This window comes from Phyllobates terribilis, unplaced genomic scaffold (genome assembly GCF_046119375.1).
Source record: "Phyllobates terribilis strain yellow unplaced genomic scaffold, ASM4611937v1 Scaffold_7__3_contigs__length_470593459, whole genome shotgun sequence".
NCBI classification, from domain to species: domain Eukaryota; kingdom Metazoa; phylum Chordata; class Amphibia; order Anura; family Dendrobatidae; genus Phyllobates; species Phyllobates terribilis.
Genome location: NW_027362767.1, coordinates 263,259,389 through 263,285,007, shown reverse-complemented (window position 1 = coordinate 263,285,007; position 25,619 = coordinate 263,259,389). Strand labels below are relative to the sequence as shown.

General features: G+C 43.9%; 1 long non-coding RNA gene across 1 annotated transcript in view; it reads right to left on the bottom strand.

Annotated features, from left to right (window-relative positions):
* Positions 1 to 16,499: 16,499 nt before the first annotated feature.
* Positions 16,500 to 25,619, bottom strand: part of LOC141153144 (uncharacterized) — a 32,312-nt gene continuing 23,192 nt past the window's right edge. Inside the window, exons 4-5 of the long non-coding RNA XR_012247244.1 lie at positions 18,398 to 18,482; positions 16,500 to 16,963 (exon numbers count right to left, since the gene is read on the bottom strand). This is a non-coding gene — a long non-coding RNA (uncharacterized lncRNA). The remainder of the gene's footprint in view (positions 16,964 to 18,397; positions 18,483 to 25,619) is intronic.

The following is a 25,619-nucleotide window of genomic DNA, read 5'->3' as shown; positions in this document are numbered from 1 at the left end:
TCAGATTAGAGACCAGGTCAATGCCACACAGAGTTCTAGCAGCAGACACATCTCTACAACAACTGTTAAGAGGAGACTTTGTGCAGCAGGCCTTAATGGTAAAATAGCTGCTAGGAAACCACTGCTAAGGACAGGCAACAAGCAGAAGAGACTTGTTTGGGCTAAAGAACACAAGGAATGGACATTAGACCAGTGGAAATCTGTGCTTTGGTCTGATGAGTCCAAATTTGAGATCTTTGGTTCCAACCACCGTGTCTTTGTGCGACGCAGAAAAGGTGAACGTATGGACTCTACATGCCTGGTTCCCACTGTGAAGCATGGAGGAGGTGTGATGGTGTGGGGGTGCTTTGCTGGTGACACTGTTGGGGATTTATTCAAAATTGAAGCCGAAAGAGCCTCCAGAATGCAAGCCCTAATAATCTCTAGCTTGTCCACAGGGAGGCAACATTCCATCAACATAGTGTCCAACTCAATACCCAGAAAACTCAAAACAGTCGTTGGGTCTACAGTTTTGTCTGGTGCCAGTGGAATCCTGAATTTACAAGCGACCTGCTCCATCCTCCTTAAAAGCAAGGCACACAGAGAACCAAGCCAGTCCGATGCATAAGAAATCATCAAAATAATGCATAATTGAATGTAAACCAGACTCTTCTTTGACAACCCATTCAAGGAACGAACTGAATTTCTCAAAATAGGAACAGGAGATGGAATATCCCATGGGCTAACAGTCAACGTAAAAACTCCCTTCCCATTGGAAACCTAATAGATGAAATCTGTCTAGATAAGGGCCAGGACAAGGCATTTTTGTGTCCTAGGCAGATGAAGCCAGCTGCACCCCCCAAGTAAATGAATTGGTCAGAGACGAAGGTAAAAAAAACCCTAACGCACCACCCCTCCTCCGATGAGTCAGGGGACAAGCTCTGACAACCACTTCAACGAGCATTGTTACCTTTTTCACCAAAAATACCTGCAAAAGTAAAAAAATAAGTGATGTACTTTAGGGGTGAGGTTCAACAGGGGGGGTGTTTTCAAAGTTAGTTATAGAATCATTCATTGTTTGAGGACCATTTACACAATACAAGGGACAAATAGCAATATTCATCCCTGACATCCTAAATTTTAAATGTAAGACTCAAAGACTGTCATGGAAACTAATATATCTTAACTATAATGGGGGCTGTTTGGTTACAATTGAGGTGTCCATCATCTGGCGTATGCCCTAATGGAAACTAAACAGATCCCATTATAGATAAAGGGATACATATGCATATGATTTTTTTTAAGTTAGTCATGTGACAAATACAGTTTGCAACAAAACTGATGGTGGTTCTGCTGCTGTATTCCTGTACTGATGATGGGTTATTGTGTAGTACTCCTGTATTGGTGGTGGTTCTGGTGATGTATTCCTGTAGTGATGGTTTTTCTGGTGCTGTATTCATCATCAGAACCATCATCATTACATGAATGAGAAACCAAAATCATCATCAGTACATAAATAGAACACCAGAGCCATCAACAGTACATGAATACAGCACTGGACACATAATTAGTAAATACATACAGTACAGACCAAAAGTTTGGACACACCTTCTCATTTAAAGATTTCTCTGTATTTTCATGACTATGAAAATTGTACAGAAAAAAGAGAGGGGTCGCTCACTGGTCTATTCGGGTGCTCTGAAGAAAAGAGTAATATCAATTGCAAAAAGAACTTCGGCACTCCATACATGAAAATATAAGAAATATTGTATCTAGACTAATGTCACTTTGAAAAATGAAGTTTTTTTGCGCATAATTTGGCCAATTTATGTGTGCCCATCAACCACGACAAGGTCACCTTCGTATGATGGGAAACTACGCTACGCTACCACTGGATATGCCACTCTTGGGCTGTAAGCCTGTATGGACAATATGTCTTTGCTTGGGCTTTTAACCTACAATGTATGGGCTGGTAGAGCTAGTTAAAACCACCTGTGACTGAATGGGAGGGACACATGGTCAGAAAAAAGGCTGTCAAACTTCTAATAGTGTGAACACGTACCTGCTGCAATGCTCCAGGAGCGGGATCCCAAAAATGATTAATAGAAAAAAAGAGAGGGGTCGCTCACTGGTCTATTCGGGTGCTCTGAAGAAAAGAGTAATATCAATTGCAAAAAGAACTTCGGCACTCCATACATGAAAATATAAGAAATATTGTATCTAGACTAATGTCACTTTGAAAAATGAAGGTTTTTTGCGCATAATTTGGCCAATTTATGTGTGCCCATCAACCACAACAAGGTCACCTTCGTATGATGGGAAACTACGCTACGCTACCACTGGATATGCCACTCTTGGGCTGTAAGCCTGTATGGACAATATGTCTTTGCTTAGGCTTTTAACCTACAATGTATGGGCTGGTAGAGCTAGTTAAAACCACCTGTGACTGAATGGGAGGGACACATGGTCAGAAAAAAGGCTGTCAAACTTCTAATAGTGTGAACACGTACCAGCTGCAATGCTCCAGGAGCGGGATCCCAAAAATGATTAATAGAAAAAAGAGAGGGGTCGCTCACTGGTCTATTCGGGTGCTCTGAAGAAAAGAGTAATATCAATTGCAAAAAGAACTTCGGCACTCCATACATGAAAATATAAGAAATATTGTATCTAGACTAATGTCACTTTGAAAAATGAAGGTTTTTTGCGCATAATTTGGCCAATTTATGTGTGCCCATCAACCACGACAAGGTCACCTTCGTATGATGGGAAACTACGCTACGCTACCACTGGATATGCCACTCTTGGGCTGTAAGCCTGTATGGACAATATGTCTTTGCTTGGGCTTTTAACCTACAATGTATGGGCTGGTAGAGCTAGTTAAAACCACCTGTGACTGAATGGGAGGGACACATGGTCAGAAAAAGGCTGTCAAACTTCTAATAGTGTGAACACGTACCTGCTGCAATGCTCCAGGAGCATTTTTTCTATTAATCATTTTTGGGATCCCGCTCCTGGAGCATTGCAGCAGGTACGTGTTCACACTATTAGAAGTTTGACAGCCTTTTTTCTGACCATGTGTCCCTCCCATTCAGTCACAGGTGGTTTTAACTAGCTCTACCAGCCCATACATTGTAGGTTAAAAGCCCAAGCAAAGACATATTGTCCATACAGGCTTACAGCCCAAGAGTGGCATATCCAGTGGTAGCGTAGCGTAGTTTCCCATCATACGAAGGTGACCTTGTCGTGGTTGATGGGCACACATAAATTGGCCAAATTATGCGCAAAAAACCTTCATTTTTCAAAGTGACATTAGTCTAGATACAATATTTCTTATATTTTCATGTATGGAGTGCCGAAGTTCTTTTTGCAATTGATATTACTCTTTTCTTCAGAGCACCCGAATAGACCAGTGAGCGACCCCTCTCTTTTTTCTGTACAATTTTCATAGTCATGAAAATACAGAGAAATCTTTAAATGAGAAGGTGTGTCCAAACTTTTGGTCTGTACTGTATGTATTTACTAATTATGTGTCCAGTGCTGTATTCATGTACTGTTGATGGCTCTGGTGTTCTATTTATGTACTGATGATGATTTTGGTTTCTCATTCATGTAATGATGATGGTTCTGATGATGAATACAGCACCAGAAAAACCATCACTACAGGAATACATCACCAGAACCACCACCAATACAGGAGTACTACACAATAACCCATCATCAGTACAGGAATACAGCAGCAGAACCACCATCAGTTTTGTTGCAAACTGTATTTGTCACATGACTAACTTAAAAAAAATCATATGCATATGTATCCCTTTATCTATAATGGGATCTGTTTAGTTTCCATTAGGGCATACGCCAGATGATGGACACCTCAATTGTAACCAAACAGCCCCCATTATAGTTAAGATATATTAGTTTCCATGACAGTCTTTGAGTCTTACATTTAAAATTTAGGATGTCAGGGATGAATATTGCTATTTGTCCCTTGTATTGTGTAAATGGTCCTCAAACAATGAATGATTCTATAACTAACTTTGAAAACACCCCCCCTGTTGAACCTCACCCCTAAAGTACATCACTTATTTTTTTACTTTTGCAGGTATTTTTGGTGAAAAAGGTAACAATGCTCGTTGAAGTGGTTGTCAGAGCTTGTCCCCTGACTCATCGGAGGAGGGGTGGTGCGTTAGGGTTTTTTTTACCTTCGTCTCTGACCAATTCATTTACTTGGGGGGTGCAGCTGGCTTCATCTGCCTAGGACACAAAAATGCCTTGTCCTGGCCCTTATCTAGACAGATTTCATCTATTAGGTTTCCAATGGGAAGGGAGTTTTTACGTTGACTGTTAGCCCATGGGATATTCCATCTCCTGTTCCTATTTTGAGAAATTCAGTTCGTTCCTTGAATGGGTTGTCAAAGAAGAGTCTGGTTTACATTCAATTATGCATTATTTTGATGATTTCTTATGCATCGGACTGGCTTGGTTCTCTGTGTGCCTTGCTTTTAAGGAGGATGGAGCAGGTCGCTTGTAAATTCAGGATTCCACTGGCACCAGACAAAACTGTAGACCCAACGACTGTTTTGAGTTTTCTGGGTATTGAGTTGGACACTATGTTGATGGAATGTTGCCTCCCTGTGGACAAGCTAGAGATTATTAGGGCTTGCATTCTGGAGGCTCTTTCGGCTTCAATTTTGAATAAATCCCCAACAGTGTCACCAGCAAAGCACCCCCACACCATCACACCTCCTCCATGCTTCACAGTGGGAACCAGGCATGTAGAGTCCATACGTTCACCTTTTCTGCGTCGCACAAAGACACGGTGGTTGGAACCAAAGATCTCAAATTTGGACTCATCAGACCAAAGCACAGATTTCCACTGGTCTAATGTCCATTCCTTGTGTTCTTTAGCCCAAACAAGTCTCTTCTGCTTGTTGCCTGTCCTTAGCAGTGGTTTCCTAGCAGCTATTTTACCATTAAGGCCTGCTGCACAAAGTCTCCTCTTAACAGTTGTTGTAGAGATGTGTCTGCTGCTAGAACTCTGTGTGGCATTGACCTGGTCTCTAATCTGAGCTGCTGTTAACCTGCGATTTCTGAAGCTGGTGACTCGGATAAACTTATCCTCAGAAGCAGAGGTGACTCTTGGTCTTCCTTTCCTGGGGTGGTCCTCATGTGAGCCAGTTTCTTTGTAGCGCTTGATGGTTTTTGCAACTGCACTTGGGGACACATTCAAAGTTTTCCCAATTTTTCGAACTGACTGACCTTCATTTCTTAAAGTAATGATGGCCACTCGTTTTTCTTTACTTAGCTGCTTTTTTCTTGCCATAATACAAATTCTAACAGTCTATTCAGTAGGACTATCAGCTGTGTATCCACCAGACTTCTGCACAACACAGCTGATGGTCCCAACCCCATTTATAAGGCAAGAAATCCCACTTATTAAACCTGACAGGGCACACCTGTGAAGTGAAAACCATTTCCGGTGACTACCTCTTGAAGCTCATCAAGAGAATGCCAACAGTGTGCAAAGCAGTAATCAAAGCAAAAGTTGGCTACTTTGAAGAACCTAGAATATAAGACATAGTTTCAGTTGTTTCACACTTTTTTGTTAAGTATATAATTCCACATGTGTTAATTCATAGTTTTGATGCCTTCAGTGTGAATGTACAATGTTCATAGTCATGAAAATACAGAAAAATCTTTAAATGAGAATGTGTGTCCTAACTTTTGGTCTGTACTGTACATCCAAGGATTCCCACTTTACTCCTTTTCAGTATTCTTACATCAAGCACATTCACCAAACTATCGCACCCAGCTTCAAGCACCCCTTTAACTGACTGTATCCTCTCCTCTCCACCAGTATACACACATCCAGATCTGGTTTTCTGTGCAGGACAATTGAAGACCTTCTCTTCATAAATGTTTGCTAAACCTGGTGCTAACTCACCAAGCTAGCAGGCCGCTGCGAGCCACACTTGGGGATGCCTGCCATAGAAGAAAGCTGTTTGATTAATCACCGCCATTATGTAATAGGTGCAGAATGGGCATTGAGGAGGAGTGTAACATGACGTGGGGTGGAAGTTGTGGGCGAGGTACTCTTCTTCCATGCCACGACACACTACATGAAGATTGGGGTCCTGGCTGGGTATGTGGGCATTGTCTATGGGAACGCTACAACCTTGCAAGCCGCATGATGTTGATGACTTTGTCTTGCCAGGGCCGGATGTTGACCAGTTCAATGAGGGAAGTCACCACTCAAAAATAGTCTTTTACTCAACATTAACTTGGTGGGAACTATGTACAATAGATAGTGGGTGCAATACTTCACAAACGTTTCTTTCACAACACGGAGCAACTTCACACACAGTCTCTCTTCCTCTTCAAGTTTACTTGTTCCTGACTCAAGTTTCTCTGTCTTCATCAACACCCAGCACAGTACTACAGTCCAGTTAGTGAGAGTCCTACTCTCAACCCGCGGTTCCGCGTCCTCTTCCCTCTTAAGGGAACTAGTTTGCCAATATGGCCGATACTTAGCTTCTCAGCTTGCTGACCCCTTGGAATTCCCACCCAGGGCACGCTCTTAGTCTCCTCTTCCCTGTTCCGTCCTGGCCCGTTAACTGTCTGAGTTATAAACTCCCTGTCTCCAATGCATCACTTAAGTCTTTTTGTCGCTTTTCCTCTTTCTGCTCAGGATCACGCTATCCACTGCCTCGGTCCCCACTCACCCTGCTGACTAGTCAGACTGTAGGTCTGCTTCTCTTGCGCACTGGGCTCTATCTGACGTCCTTAAAGGAAACCGCTTCTGTTCCTTCACTTTTGTCTCTTGAACTCTGGGCTAGTCCCAAACATCCATAACTCTCCCTACTGTTGGGCAGGACACAACACTATCACCAATAACGCATGTCACAATACACATTACACATCAAGGTACATTTACAACTATACACTGTGTGCAGAATTATTAGGCAAATGAGTATTTTGATCACTTTGATACTTTTTATACATGTTGTCCTACTCCAAGCTGCATAAGCTTGAGAGCCAACTACCAATTAAGTAAATCTGGTGATGTGCATCTCTGTAATGTGGAAGGGTGTTGACTAATGACATCAACACTCTATATAAGGTGTGCTTAATTATTAGGCAACTTCCTTTCCTTTGGCAAAATGGGTCAGAAGAGAGATTTGACGGGCTCTGAAAAGTCCAAAATTGTGAGATGTCTTGCAGAGGGATGCAGCAGTCTTGAAATTTCCAAACTTTTGAAGCGTGATCACCGAACAATCAAGCGTTTCATGGCAAATAGCCAACAGGGTCGCAAGAAGCGTGTTGGCCAAAAAAGGCGCAAAATAACTGCCCATGAATTGAGGAAAATCAAGCGTGAAGCTGCCAAGATGCCATTCGCCACCAGTTTTGCCATATTTCAGAGCTGCAACGTTACTGGAGTATCAAAAAGCACAAGGTGTGCGATACTCAGGGACATGGCCAAGGTAAGGAAGGCTGAAAAACCACCACCTTTGAACAAGAAACATAAGATAAAACGTCAAGAATGGGCCAAGAAATATCATAAGACTGATTTTTCAAAGGTTTTATGGACTGATGAAATGAGAGTGACTCTTGATGGGCCAGATGAATGGGCCAGAGGCTGGATCAGTAAAGGGCAGAGAGCTCCACTCCGACTCAGACGCCAGCAAGGTGGAGGTGGGGTACTGGTATGGGCTGGTATCATCAAAGATGAACTTGTGGGACCTTTTCGGGTTGAGGATGGAGTGAAGCTCAGCTTCCAGTTTCTGGAAGACAACTTTTTCAAGCAGTGGTACAGGAAGAAGTCGGTATCGTTCAAGAAAAACATGATTTTCATGCAGGACAATGCTCCATCACAAGCATCCAACTACTCCACAGCGTGGCTGGCCAGTAAAGGTGTAAAATAATACTCTTCTCTGTATTATTTTTTCTACTGAGGACTTCTCAAAGTATCAATATCACGATATTCTTATAAAAAAATGTATCTATTTATTCTTGGATTGTCCATTAAAAAGAATCAGATTGCAGCAGGTACATACAATAATTAGTTATAAAGTAATTGTCCATTTGTCCATAATTAGCTTAATTGTTGAGATTTACCCATCTTTCCTTGAATCCTGGCTGGTAAATCATGTCTTTGTCCAGCACGTGTCCAGGCCTACATGTCGTCTGTTTCTCAGCATGAAGATTCTTCTTCTGTGTCTTGTGGGGTGGGCAGAGCAAGAGAGCCCCCCCTTTCTGTACCATGGGCTTTTATAGCCAGTCGTATGGCACACCTGTTCTACATATGGTAGTGAACCAAAAATACACACACAAATAGCGCATGTCAACTAGACACGATGGCTGAGGCATAGAACTCAGATTTAAGAAAAATGATTATCGATTATTAACATTCCAAATGAATTTCCATAATTAACCATTTAACAAAAGGTCTAAAAGAAGAAAAAATAATGACATGGCCCCCTTGTTCACCTGATCTGAACCCCATAGAAAACGTGGGGTCCATCATAAAATGTGAGATCTACAGGGAGGGAAAACAGTACACCTCTGGGAGCAGTGTCTGGGAGGCTGTGGTGGCTGCTGCTCGCAATGTTGATCGAAAACAGATCAAGCAACTGACAGAATCTATGGATGGAAGGCTGTTGAGTGTCATCATAAAGAAAGGTGGCTTTATTGATCACTACATTTTTTGGTTTTTGGTTTTGCATGTCAGAAATGTTTATTTCTAAATTTTGTGCACCGATATTGGTTTACCTGGTGAAAATAAACAAGTGAGATGGGATTATATTTGGTTTTTATTAAGTTGCCTAATAATTCTGCACAGTAATAGTTACCTGCACAAACAGATATCCTCCTAAGATAGCCAAATCTAAAAAAAAAACACTCCAACTTCCAAAAATATTAAGCTTGGATATTTGAGTCTTTTGGGTTGATTGAGAACATAGTTGTTGATCAATAATAAAAATAATCCTCTAAAATACAACTTGCCTAATAATTCTGCACACAGTGTACACATGTCTTCAAAAGGGAATGTGGGCAATATACCATCTCCTTCCAGGAGCCGGACTGGGCGGAAAATTAGCTGCGTTCCCATATACCTCAAACTAACAAAACCCCATTCTAGACCCAACGACTGTTTTGAGTTTTCTGGGTATTGAGTTGGACACTATGTTGATGGAATGTTGCCTCCCTGTGGACAAGCTAGAGATTATTAGGGCTTGCATTCTGGAGGCTCTTTCGGCTTCAATTTTGAATAAATCCCCAACAGTGTCACCAGCAAAGCACCCCCACACCATCACACCTCCTCCATGCTTCACAGTGGGAACCAGGCATGTAGAGTCCATACGTTCACCTTTTCTGCGTCGCACAAAGACACGGTGGTTGGAACCAAAGATCTCAAATTTGGACTCATCAGACCAAAGCACAGATTTCCACTGGTCTAATGTCCATTCCTTGTGTTCTTTAGCCCAAACAAGTCTCTTCTGCTTGTTGCCTGTCCTTAGCAGTGGTTTCCTAGCAGCTATTTTACCATTAAGGCCTGCTGCACAAAGTCTCCTCTTAACAGTTGTTGTAGAGATGTGTCTGCTGCTAGAACTCTGTGTGGCATTGACCTGGTCTCTAATCTGAGCTGCTGTTAACCTGCGATTTCTGAAGCTGGTGACTCGGATAAACTTATCCTCAGAAGCAGAGGTGACTCTTGGTCTTCCTTTCCTGGGGTGGTCCTCATGTGAGCCAGTTTCTTTGTAGCGCTTGATGGTTTTTGCAACTGCACTTGGGGACACATTCAAAGTTTTCCCAATTTTTCGGACTGACTGACCTTCATTTCTTAAAGTAATGATAGCCACTAATTTTTCTTTACTTAGAATTTGTATTATGGCAAGAAAAAAGCAGCTAACAGTCTATTCAGTAGGACTATCAGCTGTGTATCCCCTAGACTTCTGCACAACACAACTGATGGTCCCAACCCCATTTATAAGGCAATAAATCCCACTTATTAAACCTGACAGGGCACACCTGTGAAGTGAAAACCATTTCCGGTGACTACCTCTTGAAGCTCCTCAAGAGAATGCCAAGAGTGTGCAAAGCAGTCATCAAAGCAAAAGGTGGCTACTTTGAAGAACCTAGAATATAAGACATATTTTCACTTGTTTCACACTTTTTTGTTAAGTATATAATTCCACATGTGTTAATTCATAGTTTTGATGCCTTCAGTGTGAATGTACAATTTTCATAGTCATGAAAATACAGAAAAATCTTTAAATGAGAAGGTGTGTCCAAACTTTCGGTCTGTACTGTAGGTCATTATAACCACCATCAGTACATGAATATAGCACCATAACCACCATTAGTACACGAATACATCAACAGAACCACCATCAGTACATTAATGCGTCACCAGAACATTAATCAGTATATGAATACATCACAAGAACCACCGTCCATAAATAAATACACCACCAGTAACATCATCAGTACATGTATACGTCACCAGAACCACCATCAGTACATGTATACGTCACCAGAACCACCATCAGTACATGAATAAATCACCATGTTTAGTACAGAAATCAATTGTAAGTCAAGTCAGGCCCATATACATTTGCGTCTCATGAACCTACAACTCCCAGTATGTCCTCAACAATGGTAAGGTTATGCTGGGAGTTGTTGTTATCAGTCTGCGGACGATTCCAGAACCACAGTACTGATGAGACAGTCAGTATCAACAAGTAAACATTTACATCCAAGTACCTTACAGGTGACATCTCTGAATCTTTTCATCTCCCTCTTGTCCAGATGCCATGATGACTTTTCACATCCACAGCTCGTCTCTGCTGATTCCCTCTTCTCTGGTCTTCAGCAACACATGCCAACAGTGTGCTCTTAAAAAGAAAGGGTTATTAAAATTCCCTCGGAATAAAAATATCTGTCCATATGACCTAAATAAGCTTCCTGTGGTATATGGCCTCCACACTCTCCGTTTTAATGATCTATAATCACCACACTGTCTTCTCTTATGAACCAGAGTCTATACCATGTCTGCCCGCTCTCCACTGATTTCCTTAAGGCCATGGCCCCACTATCAGTATTTTTGCTCAGGAAAGGGAGCCAAAACCAGGTGAGGAATAGTCAGAGAAAAGGTAAAATAGAAACAAGTCACCAATTCTGTATTTATCACCCACTCCTGGTTTTGGCTCCCACTCATGAGAAAAAATACTGACCAAACACGGATAGTGGGGCCACGGCCTTACTCTCTATACTGTCCACCAACCATGTTAACCTGTCTCCATTTCACGCTGTCCCCTCTCTATATCGATTCTGTGTTCCTTTTTCACAATATGCCTTCATATTCTCCACATTTTCCTCTCCAAACTGTATCCCCTCCTCACACTGTCCCCCTACACGGTATGATGGTCACCACAGCCGTCCAAACAGTTTGATATCCACAACAGCTCCCAATGAGCAGTATAATGCCCCCCACAGCCCCTATACAGTATGATGCCCCCACATATCCTATTATAGTATGTCCCCACAGCCCAGGTACAATGCCCCCCGCATACAGCTCCTCGTATGTCCCCCACTGCCAGCCCATTTATATTCTTCCCAGGCAGCCGCAGCTCATGTAATGTCCTCCATTCATTGGTCAAAAAAAAAATAGTTTATACTTTCCTAATCCAAGCTCCCTTTACACCGTGCCCGGCCGTCACTGTGCTGAATGCCTGCTGCCGGAGGAAGGTGCCAGATGGCCACAGGTATTCAGCAAAGTTGCTTTTTTTTTCTCCACTCGAAGGGCATTCCCCTCGGGGAGGTGCCTACCCCTCGTCCCGGCCCTGGTCCAGATGAATCTGTAATAAATGAAAAGCAGCTTCAATGTCTGTTTTTGCCAATAACGAACCCTTACAAACCGACTAACTCATTCAATCGCTTTGTCAAAAGAAACGTATGACACTGGCACCAACTCGGGTCTAATCCCATCATTCACAGATGACCCCCTCCGGGTACGATAAGTGATGGATCAAACGCAACTTGTTAGGTTCCTTTTTGGGCACTAAATCCAAAGGGGAAATCATTAAATGAAGAGGGCAGTCCCACCACCCTACCAAATTGATCTCCTTTGCCAACTCTTCAGAAATAACCTCGGTATGAACTATTAATTACGTACAGATGCAGCAACTTGCTCCACCACAGTAGAGATTTTAAAGCCATAAAGGAAACCATCCCGCAAAAAGGCAACTGCAATCTTATCTGGGTATTTATTTAGGTATGGTGCCATAGTCTCAATTTTCACCGGCGTTATCCCTCTTACTAGCAGCTTTTCCAAGTTTTCCCCTTTCCTTTCTTAAAACACCTGGAATAACTATATACTCCTCCGAAACCTAAACATTCGTGCTTGAACCTGCACGATGTTCCAAAATTGCAATCCTTTACGTTGAAACACCAACACAGTCCCTTCGGGGTGCCTGCTGAAGATCCCCCCCCCCCCCCAATGTAAATTAAGCTTGACTGCTTTTTTTCTGGCCAAATTGCTCGTTGTATCGTAACCAACACCCCAGTATGTATGATAGGCTTCACCTATTGCATCCCATTCAAGTAGCAAAAAGGGCCGAACAATTTTCGGGCGCCTTTTCCCCAATTACAGTTGCCAAAATCTGGAAAATCTGAAGCCAGTTCGCAAAAGTCCAAGTGATATCTCAGTCATTCCGCCTCTTCCTTCTTACTTTTATCTGGCTTTGCATGATGCAAATTAAACTTCTCAAGCGGCAACAAAGAAAATAAATCTCCACATACTCTTCTTTCCAAATTCTTTTTTTGTCTCCTGTTTGAGATGAGCCCCAACTTGTCTTTCAAAATATACATAAACCTCGCCTCGGGTTCTATTGTCCATTCGCACCAAGTCCAAACTGGTCATGGCTGGCACCGTGGGGTTACCTACCACCGATGTCGCTTGGGCTTGTGAAACAATCAGGCCCTCCACTGCAGCCATCAGTGCAACAACCCCCGTAGACCTTACCGGGGACACACCATTTTGTCATACCACCACTGGGCTCGACCCCGCTTGCACAATCAGTCCATCATCACACCTGCAATAGTTCCAACACAGCACTCTCTCCCACATGATCCTCATCTGCAACCTGTCCCACCACATCCACAAAACACGCCAAAGACATACAGTGACCTTATTGCTTACCAGGCTGACTGCGAGGCAATTTTGAAACAGCTGATGCGCGCAAACTTCGAAGCTCCGATTCAGACTTTCTCGGACGCCAATTCCTCTTCTTCTGAGACGACCGCTGGTTTCACGACAACCTGGCCACTGCGATGAACCGGAGCGGGTAATGGTACCTTCAGCAGCTTGTGTGCAGCCAGTAATCCTTCTCTCTTGGTAGCTATTTACCCAATCCGCATCTCCATCTTTTCTTCTCCGTCCACCCGAAACGGGAGACCCTCCTACTTCTACCACCTGCCAGCCACCTGGAGTCAATGACGGCGCCCTGGTTCCAGTCCGATCACTGTTGCCTCCATCTTGAATATCCTCCGAGCCAGCCTGCCTCTCCAGGCAGTCGACGTGACAGAGGTTCGGCTGCCCGCACTGCTGACAGTGGTGTCGGCACAAGATTATGCCTGCGCACCGGCGCGTGGGGATGTCAGTACATCGACATGCAGTAAAGTCAGCACACCACGACGTCCACTCACCGATGAACTGGATCTCCAATGTGGATTCCTCCCAGAACGCTGAGCTGCCAGCTGGCTTGGACGACGCACCCCTGTCTCCGGAGGGTCCTGGTGAGGCTCCTCTGCGTATGGCATATACTTGGTCACTTCAGGACTAAGCATCTCAGGAGGCAGAGACCTCCTAGAGCATTTGGGAGGCACTAGCGCCACCTCAAGAACCTCACCTCTCAGCATCCAACAGACTGCCCGAGCACCGCCCAGGGGGCCCTATATACCATTGTTCCACTAACCAATCAGGTATGCACAGATAAGTAAGCACTCATCTGAAACATGACCCCCTTCCTCACCACAAAGTAACCCTGCCTCCTCCCCCCCTGTAAAATGCCATTTTAGAATACCTACTAAACTTGTGCCCACCCCAAAATGGAATCCTAACACACCAGGCCTGACATACATGCCAGTCATGGAGGCCCTCTGTTTTAGCCCCTTTGGGTCGCAGTATGGGCCTTATTTTATATCCCGAGCACCATGCTCACGCTGACCCCCACCCCAAACAATAAAACAAGACACAAAATACCAAATATACGTATGTTTATTTAATCCTTATATGTGCAAGGAAGGAAAAACAGACATAGGCTGTCTAAAACAACAGTATTTCATCCAATTAGTGCTACATTCAGAAGAACACATTACTGCATTGTAAAAAAGAACCTGAGTTTTTCATGTATACAACAAAGTCACATCATTACATGGGTCCCGGCTCCATGAGGTGCAGCCCCCACAGTGGGAGCGACCCAGGTGCCCATCAGCACCAAATAATCTGATCTCGTCTCAGAGATATAGAAAGCTCTGATTGTATACACATTCTCCATACATAGAAACTCTTTGATTCAAATATATATTTATAGTTACAAATACATACTAAATTATATATATATATATATATATATATATATATATATATATATATATATATATATATAAATAATCTCTTATATTATATATACACACACTTAATAAATTATTTTCTATTTTACTACATAAAAGTAAGAAAACCTAAAAAATAATAAACCCAATGTAGAAATTCTGTATTTCCATAATTGTACGGACCCATAAAATAAAGGTAACATGTCACTCTTGCCGCACAGTGAACATGTTATTGTAAAAATGAATTATAAAATATATACATGCATCAAATAGATCTTTAGAGTGGGTGAAAAAGGTATTGAACACGTCGCCAATTTTCTATGTAAATATATTTCTAAAGGTGCTATTGATATGAGATTCTCACCAGATGTCAGTAACAACCTATCCAATCCACACAGGCAAAGAAATCAAACCATAGATGTCTAAGCTATGTGTAATAATGAGAAATGACACAGGGAAAAAAGTATTGACCACATGAAGAGGCGCAAATAGCCATGGAAAGTCATGACACCAGCTGAAATCTATCAGTAATCAGAAAGCAATCCTGCCACTTGTTCAACTGAAGCCTATAAAAAGATGTCTCATTACCAAGGTGCCACACAAGAAACATTTCATTATGGGTAAAAATAGTGAGCTGTCTCAAGACCTTCGTAACCTTACTGGTGCAAAACATAAGGATGCCATTGGTTACAGAAGAATTTCTAAACTACTGAATGTTCCACCAGTGAGCACTGCTGGGGCCATAATCCGAAAGTGGAAAGATCATTTCACCATGAACTGGCCAAGACCAGGTGCTCCACGCAAGATTTCAGACTGAGGAGTGAAAATAATTCAGAAGAGTTGTCCAAGAGCCAAGAACCAGCAGGTACAATTGTTTCAAGAAAGTAATGCACTTAACCTCCATGGCCTGTATGCACGCTCACTACGCAAGACTCCATTGCTGAACAAAAAGCATGTTCAAGAGCATTTACAGTTTGCTCAACAACATTTAGACAAGCCTGTGAAATACTGGGAGAATATAGTCTGGTCAGATGAGACCAAAATTGAACTCTTTGGATGCCATAATATACAGCACATGTGGCCAAAAGGCACTGCATATCACCCCCAAAACACCATACCAACAGTGAAGTTTGGAGGAGTAAACCTCATATAGTGTGGGGCTGTTTTTCAGCATAGGGCACTGGCAAGTTTCATGTAATTGAAGGAAGGATGAATGGATAAATGTATCAAGACATTCTTGATAAAAATCTGCTGCCATCTACCAGGATGATGAAGATAAAACGAGGGTGGACATTTCAGCAAGACAATGATTCCAAGCACACAGCCAAGGAAACTCTCAACTGGTTTCAGAGAAATAAAATAAAGCTGTTAGAATGACCAAGCTGATCACTGGACCTGAATCCAATAGACAATGTATGGAAAGAATTAAAGCTCAGAGTTCATAGGAGCCCACAGAAGCTTCAGGATGTGAAGAGTGTTTGTGTGGAAGAAATGGGCCCAAATCACACCTGAGCAATGCCTGCGACCAGTTTCTCCATACAGGAGGCGCCTTGAAGCGGTCATCACAAACAAAGCTTCTGTAAGAATTATTAAATAAATTTCAGTAAGCGTGGTCCCTGCATCATTTCTCATTATTATTTGGAACCAAAACAAATAAAGTCCAGCGGAGGAACCCTTATTTAGGCATTTTTCTTAAAATCTTTTTATTCTTCAACAATCCTTAAAAAGATCATTCCTTTTCGGACGAGGTATGTACATACAGTGGGCACTTTATGGCAGTGTAAAGGACACAGCTGTCTAGGAGCAGACTACGCGTTTCAACCGCATAGGACGTCTTCTAGGAAATGCGTAGTCTGTTCCTAGACAGCTATGTCCTTTGCACTGCCATAAAGTGCCCACTGAATGTACATACCTGGTCCAAAAATAAATTATGTTCTTTTAAGGATTGTTGAAGAATAAAAAGATTTTAAGAAAAATGCCAAAATAAGGGTTCCTCCGCTGGACTGTATTTGTTTTGGTTCCAAGCGATTGCAGGAGGGTGTGCCTCCCTAATTTCCGTGCGGATCCCTGGCAGATGATCGGACCAAGGAGAAACTACGATCTGGGTAAGCTGGCTACTATTGACTTTTTGCATTTCTCATTACACATAATTTTTGGACAGATTTAGAAAATAAAGTTTAACTTTGGGGAAAAAGTTTTTAACAGCTCCTTAAGTTGTACTGGTCAAGTGGAATCTGATTTATAGAAGTTGTTTTCTGGTCCTTTACGTTGGCTGTACCGACATTGATAGGCTTAAGTTCCACATCAGAGAGCGGCTGCCTTATACCTTCGGAGCGGACGATTGTTCCCGGGAAATTCTCATGGTATTTTTCTGAAAGGAGAGAAGAAAAATGAAATAGGTTTCATACAAGTTGAGTTTTCTATAAATAAAGCATAAAGCGTCGGCCGATCATCCAAGCTGCGGCCACAGGACATGTGCTGTTCCCATAACTCCCATAAAAGTGAATGGGACTGGCCTGCAGTAACAGACAGAGCCACAATGAGAAGGATGGCGCTGTACCAAGTAATGAAGGGAACATGCTGCACTCATTGTAGCTCCGCAGCCCATCAGTCAGCTGATCTGCAGGTTAGATCCACACAGATTAGCCTGTGAGGGCTGTCCGTCATTTTTTACAACCCCAGAAAACCCAATTAGGATGGGGCTAGATGGCAACTTTGGACACAAAACAGGTTGTGCATCCAAAGATCACTCTGTGCAGCTGCGATTGTGCAGGATAAGGGGCGCACTACGACCCCCAAAGGCTTCCACGACCATAACCAGGTCACAACGTCAGGAACAGTTGGATTTTTCCCAACTTGCTTGTCGCAGTGGTAACGTGACCCCGTTCACCTGCAATATAACAGCTGCACGCCCTGTGTTGCGGCCACAGTCACCATCTACACCCAGTCTTACGTGTTTTTGTTTTTTTTAAGGTTTGTTCACATTAGATCTTTTAGAGCAGAAAATGCTGACTAAAAAAATTAATTAAAATAATGCTTAAAAGAATGAACATTTGTAAAAATGAATTGGTGTGATGTGTTTTGAGCTTCTTCAGGTTTCCAAAAGAGGAGAAGTGGTAAAGAGAGGTTGGGACAAGTGCCACCATGAGCGTTTGCTGCCTTTTTGGTGTTGCAGTGCAATGTTACTTACATAATGATTTAACGTTATGTATTAAATAAACGGCTTTGTTGGATTTGATAAAAATGTATAAAGTCGTGTGCAGACTACATGCAATTTGAGGGCATTACTGCTCATTCGCAGGTGTTTCTGTAGTGCAGAATTAAAAAATGATGTTTTTGACTTCTGGAAAAAGATGCAGTGTGAACAGACCTTTAGGGATTTTAAAGTGGGTATCAACAGCTTCCTGTTGAGATGCGCTGCTGATGTAACGTCCATCTCCCTCTTACCAGGGTGTCGCGCACTCATCCTATTCTATGGATGCAGAGAAAGCAATGCAGCCGCGTGACATCTTCTGGACAGAATGATACTGACAACAAGCAGTGGTCTTACAAATATAGTACAGAAAAAAAATTATTGGTTACTTCCAGAAAACTGAATCTGATCTTCTGCTCACAAAGCTGCAGCGCTCATTACCGTGTATTATAGCCCCCACTACTCCTGCGTCAGGGGGTCCCCTCTGATGTCCATATCCAAGAATATAGATACATGGGCTAGGGGGGCCGTAATAGGACTAACTGAGACCTGCTGAAAAGGTCACAAGTTACAGCGCAATAGAGAATACAACAATGTAAGGTCCAATATTACCTCCACTTCCTAAGGATGAAGATGACCCCAGCAATGACGAAGATGACTCCAATGATCACACCAGCCATTGCACCACCACTTAACCCTGAAATGTAAAGTACAGAACAAAGTTACAACCTCCGAGTAGAGACAACTTCCACTGCACATCTTCTATGGATGGGGGGGGGGGGGAGGGATGATGTGAGCATTATAGAAATCCTTACAATGAACAATGGCTACAAAGCAACAGCGTATAAATAGTACTATGAGCGGATCTCAGGGGCTTGGAAACATATTACTGATGATAAATGGGAAGTGAATTACACAAAATTCATCACAAATATAATCAAAAATTATAAATGACAATATGACAGAAGTGTAAGTGCATTAATATGGCTATAAACATATGCATAATGATGTTTAAGCATGTCTCCAGAAGCACGAGCTGGGTAAATTAGGAGGGCTTTCATCCCTACAGAAATGCCAAACATGTGGACGCTAACGGCAGTTTAGGCACACTGGGATCAGAAGGGGGGGGGGGGGGATTTGGATTTGGGAGCGCAGAATTCACTGGATTTCTTTTGGAGGGCGAGGAGCCATAGCACTTTTCCAGAGCCTTTGTACTATCAGTAACGTGCAAGCCCCCTATATTTCCGATAACAAATGACTGATCCGAGTGAGGGCTTTTTATTTTTTAATGGAGTTGAAGCTTTTATTGGGAACATTACATAACATTTTGGATCACATTTATCCTACGCTTTATGCTGAGCACTTACATCGGGGTTTTCATCTAAATCTCCGATTGACGCGATTCAGACCCCTGATGGGTCTATTCAATATAATGAGGTAGCAGAGTTACTCTGGACTCTGTCTTCCCTCTGTTCAGCTGTGTGCTTCTTTTCAGAAATGCACAAAATTGTGGCCGACGGCACTTTATCTACGCCTAAAAAGACAGACACTGCCGGATCACAGGTCAGACGGCGTCCACAGTGCCTCTGACGCGCCCCTGGGCCTGTGTCGCGCTGCGTTGCGCACGCGGGAGCTTACCCGGAGCCGGATCTGTTGAGGGTTGTAGTCTCGTGGCGGTGACCCGGTCCGTGCCCAGGGAGTCAGACTAAGTGGCAGAGTACTAGCAGTAGATGGTTGATGACTACGCCACCCGTTGAATGCAGCTATGGAGCTGCCGCTGCAGGGCAGACCGCTGAGGCCGGTGGAAGGATGGTGCAGCGTGGATGGTATAACCCCCAACGGGAGGGGTATGGCCTCAGGGCAGCCGACGTGGATGATGGGGGTAGCAGGAACCACTCAGAGACGGTGCGGTGTAGTTCAGGGTCTTTACTGGTGACAAAGATAGACCCTCCCGGAGTACTTGCTAGCGATCGGGGCCTGGTCAGTCCTTGAGCAGATGGGATCTCCCTTGGCCAGGCGGAGTTGTAGGCCTCCCCAACTAACTGTACTCTTCTGGCTACCTTGCTAGAGGCGGGTAAAAGTAGCCCACGTCCCTGAGTGTGCCGTGTGGTGCTCACCCGTATGGCCGGTGACTCGGGGCCTTCTAGTAGCTTCCGCTCCACGATGGCGGTGCTGGTCCCATGCGTGTGACCGTGCCTTCAGGTTTCTTGGCCAGAGGACCTGGAATCCCCTGCCTGACGGATTCTGCTGCTGGGTAGAAGTTAGTCCCCACAGCCTCGGACTCCGGGTCCAGTAAGAAATCTTCTCAGTCAGGGCGAGCTCTGCAGCTGCCAGCCCCTGACTCCTTGTACACTGCTCCCACAGAGCTCCTATTGTTTCTTCCTATGCTGTTTCTCTGTCTCTACTTCTTCTCTACTCCAGGCTCAGGCCCCAGCCAGGGCCTGCCTGTGGAGCAAAGCCCATAGAGCAGCTCTGCTCCCTGTCTTCTTCTCTCAGAACTCTCTAACCCTGCCTCAGCCCCGGGTTTACATAGGGGAAGTTCTTCCCCTCCCAGGACTGGGCAGGAGGTGTGGCATGCACAGGATCCCTGACCAAAGGACCTCCCACCTGCTCTCAGACATAACATTACATTACTGTGGAAACCAGACCCCTGGGGTGCCACACCTCCATCTGCCTCATTACAGGAAATCTTCCGCCGAGGTTTCCGTGTGAATCTCGTATTTCAGAGATTTACACGAAAACCTTGGTGTAAGCGCTCAGTGCAGAATAAATGTGAGCAGAGCCTTACTGCGATCTTTGGGAGGCAGAATGAACAAATCAGTAGCAGGTGAAGAATTGGTTTTATTTATTTTTTTAAGCCGTTCCTCGAGCAATATAACCGATTAGACGACTTTATTCTTCAGGTCGGTGCGATTACAGCGATACCAGATTTATATTGGGTTTTTAGTTTGGCAGCTGTCACACACTAAAAGCTTTTTTTTTCTTTTTGCAAAAACAAGTTTTGGCATTGATCTGTATTGAGACCTAGAATTTTTCCATGTTTTGGCCGACAGTCATGTGAGGGCTTGTTTTTTTCGGGAAGAGTCGGAGTTTTCATTGGTATCATTTTCGGGCACATCATATTTATTTATCTCTTTCTATTCCAATTTTTGGGAGACAGAATGAACAAAAAACAGCAATTTAGGATTTATTTTTTTATGCCGTTCACCATATGGTAAAAAGGCAGCTTTTTTTCTTTGGGTCAGTACGATTACAGTGATACCACATTTACCGTATTTTTCAGACTATAAGATGCACCCCAAACTTCTGGGTGTAAAATAGGAAAAAAAAAATTTTTTCTGTAAGATAAGGGTCCGTCTTATAGTCCGAATAGGTATCTTACCTGGTGAGCGGTGGAGCGGGGGTCACAGGAGGCAGAGTCCCTCAGGAAGTCTGCAGTGGCAGAAGTGGAGGAAAGCTGCGGACCCTGGGTGGGGGAAGGGGGAGCCCCAGCAGCAGGGGGTTGTGTTGGCGGTTGAGCGGGATCACAGGAAGCAGGTTCCCTCCCTCAGGAACCCGGCGGTGGCAGAAGCGGTGAGATGCTGCAGGGCCGATGACAGCGGTCAGGAAGAACGGCGTGCGCTACTTTTCCTGCGGCCATCTTCCTGAAGCCGTGAGCTACCGAGCCGGCGCATGTGCAGACTGAGATCTGGGTGGTCATCCTCACGAAGCCGCGGGCCCAAATTTGAGGGGGAAAAAAAGTGCGTCTTATGGTCCGAAAAATACAGTATATCTTGTTTTTATATTTTGCTGCTTTAAACAAACATTTTATAAAAAAAAAAAAAAAAAAGAATTGTTTTTGCATCACTTTATTCTGAGAGCTATAGCTTTTTTTTTTTTTCCACTGATGGAGCTGTATGGCGGCTAGTTTTTTGAGGTACAAGATAACGTTTTCAGCTGTACCATTTTCATTTACGTTAGATTTTTTGATCGCATTTTATTGCACTTTGTTCAGCGGTATGATGAAAATGCATTGATTTATTTTTTTTACGGTGTTTATTTAAGGGGTTAACTAGAAACAGTTTTATAGATCGGGTCTTTTTTTTTTTACATTAACATGTGCATTTTATATATTTTTCATTCATTTTGTTTTTTTTTAGATTTTTACAATTTAGTAAAACTTTTTTTTTTTTTAACCACCTTGTCCCAGGATGAGAAATCAACTTTCTCTGCCTTCGATCGCTGATCTAATACTTTGCAATGCTTTTACAGGGAAGAATATGAGATCATGGCAGGACCTTACAGGCCACCGTACCTGGGTGACTCCACGGCCATCTTTCGGTCGGGGTTCACCATGGAGACCATCGGCACAATGCGATTGCAATGCCGATTGGACCAGAGAGGGAGCTACTGAGAGCGACAGAGGGGTTAAACGGCCGCGATCAGCGCTAGCACAGATCATGGGCGTTCCTGCATGGTTTTAGCTATGATACATAGCAGACACCTGATAAAGATTGTGCCGACGCCATCGTCCCGCTATGAAGGTTTGCGGAAACGCACCTCCCGCGGCGCCATAATATATTATATTATATATATATATATATATATATATATATATATATATATATATATATATATATATATATATATATATACATACATACATATACACACACACACACACTGCGGATGTCGTGAAGGGGTTAAAAGCTATGCATATACTTTAGCATTATGGGATCATATTTATATAAACTTATGCACTTTCACTTTACTTATGTCATATATAATTTTTGATTATATTTATTTGATGAATTTTGTGTAATTCACTTCCCACTGATCATCAGTAACAGGTTTCCAATCCCCTGAGATCCGCTCATTGTGCTGATCTTTCTCTGGACTCTGTTACGTATTTTTTTCATGTGTGGTGTCCTGAGCGCCTCCTAATGAGCATTACACTGTGTTCCAAATTATTATGCAAATAATATTTTCTCAGATTTTCCCAAATTACCTATATGAATTGCAGTCATTGTAATTTTCCAGTCAAATAACTATTAGAGTACAATTGAAAGGTTTTTGTACAATCTGCCTATGATAACAGTATATTTTTAAAAAAATAAAACGCTCAAACTGCACGTTCCTATATATATATATATATATATATATATATATATTTTTTTTTTTTAGACACACCCTGTGACTAAACAACAGGTAGTAACGATTGTGCACACCCATGTGTAAGAAAAAAGGGGAGGGAATGTACGGGTGCCGTCATGGGTTCCAAGAAATTTCGTTACCGGTAAGTAACTACTCTTTCTCTTTCCCCATGACGGCACCACGGAGAGATTGCAGAGCAGTGAAGATTAGGGAGGGACCACCGCTTCCAGAACCCTTCTGCCAAAGGTAAGATCTGAAGATGATGTTAGATCCAGCCGGTAGTGTTTAAAGAACATGGAGGGGGAAGACCAGGTCGCCGCTCTACATATCTGTTCGATTGAAGATCCGGCCTTCTCCGCCCAGGAGGCTGCCACTGCCCTTGTCGAGTGCGCCCTTAAGCCCACCGGCGCTGTTTCCCCACTTGAGGAATAAGCCAGGGAAATGGCTTCCCTTATCCACCTTGCCAGGGTTCCTTTGGAAGCTTTCTGTCCCTTCCGAGATCCCTGGAAGCACACAAAAAGAGCCCTGTCCTTCCTACACTCCCGTGTGGCCTCTAAATATTGCATAATGCACCTCCTGACGTCCAAGGTGTGAAGGGCCTCTTCCCCCTTGTTTTTTGGGGCTGCGCAGAAGGAAGGGAGGGTAACCTCCTGTGACCTGTGAAAAAGGGATCCCACTTTAGGAAGGTACGCAGGGTCGGTCCTAAGCGTCACTCTGTCGTCTAGTATTTGTGTAAAAGGGGGTCCTGCGGATAGTGCTTGGATATCACTAATGCGGCGAGCCGAGGTGAGGGCTACCAGAAGGGACGTCTTAAGGGACAAGATTTTAAGGGACGCTTCCCCTAGAGGTTCAAAGGGGCCTCTGGTCAGGGCTGAAAGAACAAGATTTAAATCCCACGGAGGAGCCTTCCGGGAGGGGATGGGCCTGGATCTATGAGATGCTCTGATGAACCTGGAGACCCATCTATCCCTTGCCAGGTTGCAGTTATACAGGGCTCCCAGAGCTGCCACCTGAACCTTCAGCGTGCTCGTGGCCAACCCCAGTTCCAACCCCTTCTGAAGGAACTCCAGAATGGTAACCACGGGGGCCTCCCCTACTATATCCGTACCTGCAAAGGAAAGGAATTTCTTCCAAGTTTTCCCGTAGAGCCTAGTAGTTACAGGTTTCCTACTCTGCAGCAAGGTAGAGATTAGGTTAGGGGAAAACCCTTTATCCCTCAAGAGTGACCTCTCAAATTCCAAGCTGTCAAGTGCAGGTTTGTTACCTGCGGGTGTAGTACTGGACCCTGAGACAGCAGGTCCGGAACTTCCGGAAGGACCCAGGGGTCGGAGACGGACATGATCCTCAGCCAGGAAAACCAAGGCCTTCTTGGCCAGAAAGGGGCGATCAGGATCGCATTCGCCTCGTCTTCCCTGATCTTCCTCAGAACTGCCGGGATGAGAGCAATCGGAGGAAAGGCATATACTAGCTGGTGGCCCCATGGAATCAAAAAAGCGTCTAGTGCTACTGGGTTTCCCCTGGGGTCGATCGAGCAAAACGTGTCCACCTTTTTGTTTTTCCAGTTGGCGAATAGGTCTATACATGGGATTCCCCAAGCCCTCGTGATTTTTTTGAACACTAGCTGGTTCAACTCCCATTCGCCCTGTCTCAACTGGGTACTGCTTAGGAAGTCCGCCGTGACGTTCATTGACCCTTTTATGTGCAGAGCTGATAAGGACTCTAGATTCCTCTCTGCTACGTGGAGGATGGAGCTTGACGCCTGAAGAAGGGAGATGGACCGGGTACCCCCCTGGTGATTTAGATATGCCACCACTACTCGGTTGTCCAAGAACACTCTCACGTGGTAACCCTTTAACACGTTTAGAAATTCCAAGAGGCCATACTTCACCGCCAGAAGTTCTTTCATGTTGGAGGAAGAACCTTCCACCCCCTTTGCCCAGACTCCCTGAGCCACTCGGTCGTCTAGATGAGCCCCCCACCCCCTGGGGCTTGCATCTGTCGTCAGAATCTGGGGTGACGGTATTGTCCATGGGACGCCCCTGCCTAGATTTTCTTTCTTTGTCCACCATGTTAGGGAAAGTAAAGTTTTTGAGGACAAGGTCAGTCGCCCTTCTAAGTGCCCTCTTAGAGATTTTTCCGCCCTCAAAATCTCCCATTGTAAGACCCTGGTGTGCAACTGAGCCCAGCGGACACCCGGGATGCAGGCAGTCATAGAACCGAGGAGGGACATTGCTCCCCTTAGTGTCATAACCGGATGCTTCCTCACATAGGACACACGGGCTATCATATTTTGGACTTTCTCTTCCGGAAGACGGCATTCCTGACTTCTTGAATCTAACAGGATACCTAAGTATTCCTGTAGCTGAACTGGCTCCACTCTGGATTTTTTTAGATTTAGAAGCCATCCCAAACTTGTCAAAGAATCCATGACTACTGCTAGCTGGTCTTTGCAGTGGCTGAACGAGTTGCCTATAACCAGTAGATCGTCCAGGTATGGGACTATCAGGATGTTCCTCTCCCTCAGATGAGCCATGACTTCCGACATCACTTTCGTGAAGACTCTGGGGGCTATTGCTAACCCGAAGGGAAGGGCCCCATACTGGAAGTGTCTGATTGTGCCCCTTATTGGTATGGCTACCCTCAGGAATTTCTGGTAGTCCCTGTGAATGGGGACATGATAGTAGGCATCTTTTAGGTCTAA